The following is a 1441-nucleotide window of genomic DNA, read 5'->3' on the forward strand; positions in this document are numbered from 1 at the left end:
TGATGTACCATGACACCCAGGTCTCGTTGCACCTCCCCCTCTTCCTAATCTGTCACCATTCAGATAATAGTCTGTCTCTCTGTTTTTACCACCAAAGTGGATAACCTCACATTTATCCACATTATACTTCATGTGCCATGCATTTGCCTTTTCACCTAACCTATCCAAGTCGCTCTGCAGCCTCATAGCATCCTCCTCGCAGCTCGCACTGCCACCCAACTTAGTGTCATCCGCAAATTTGGAGATACTACATTTAATCCCCTCGTTTAAATCATTAATGTACAGTGTAAACAGCTGGGGCCCCAGCACAGAACCTTGCGGTACCCCACTAGTCACTGCCTGTCATTCTGAAAAGTACCCATTTACTCCTACTCTTTGCTTCCTGTCTGCCAACCAGTTCTCAATCCACGTCAGCACACTACCCCCAATCCCATGTGCTTTAACTTTGCACATTAACCTCTTGTGTGGGACCTTGTCGAAAGCCTTCTGAAAGTTCAAATATACTACATCAACTGGTTCCCCCTTGAAAAGATTTTTTAATTATGTGTCAGAAGTGGGATTCGAACCCACGCCTCCAGTTGGAGACCAGAATACCCAGGACTTTACTCCTTGAGTCTGGTGCTTTAGACCTCTCGGCCATCCTGACACTCATGAATAATAAACACCCCACGTGGGATTTGAACCCATGGCTCCAAAGTAGCTTTTGAACTGAACACAGCACCTTTGACCACTCAGCCATCCTGACTATTGCACATGGTACTATGCAGGCTATTTCATTTAATGGAAGAGAAAGCAACAATTGTTCCACTGCTGGTAATCCAAAAGATAGCTGCAGAGTAACATTACATTTCCAACAGGAATTTATCAAAAAAAAGCTGATTCATAGTTTTAAATAGAGTTTTGCTGGTAGGAAGAGAAATTCTGCTGACATTCTCCCAATAGATCATAATGAATGTGAAATAGTTCATAAATCCATCCATCAGTTAGTTCATTCAGGGATATAATTTTATGAATTTATACAGTTTAAGATGGATTTACAGATCAAACCATTCATGTAGAAGTGAATTTATTTATTTATTTACAAATATTTTTATTTTAAAATCAAGCTATGAATTTTTAATGATAGATATTCTGTGGAACTGAATTAATTAAAGTGCTACATAATTAAATGCTTTTCCTTGCTAATGTTTGCTAATTACAACAGTAGGAATAATTTTTGCATGTGCCACTTTTAACAAATAAAAGCAAATAATCAGGTAGACATATTGCCAAACAATCAGCAACAAGAAGAGTGTGTTCTCAATTGTCTATGCAAGTTAAAACTCAAGAAATTCAAACATTTCTGGTGAAAGAATTTTTTTTTGGATGCCTCTGGTTTATTTTTAAAAACCTGCTTGGTACTATTGTTAAAAGAGCTCAGTTATGAACTCATAACTTTCAA

The 1441-nt window shown here is 38.2% G+C and overlaps 1 non-coding gene across 1 annotated transcript; it reads right to left on the reverse strand.

Annotated features, from left to right (window-relative positions):
• Positions 1 to 545: 545 nt before the first annotated feature.
• Positions 546 to 646, reverse strand: trnal-caa (transfer RNA leucine (anticodon CAA)). Its single transcript is given in 2 exon segments — positions 546 to 591; positions 609 to 646. It is a non-coding gene; the product is annotated as a tRNA-Leu (tRNA).
• Between the last annotated feature and the right edge of the window lie 795 nt (positions 647 to 1441).

Source organism: Pristiophorus japonicus, chromosome 6 (genome assembly GCF_044704955.1).
Source record: "Pristiophorus japonicus isolate sPriJap1 chromosome 6, sPriJap1.hap1, whole genome shotgun sequence".
NCBI classification, from domain to species: Eukaryota; Metazoa; Chordata; class Chondrichthyes; family Pristiophoridae; genus Pristiophorus; species Pristiophorus japonicus.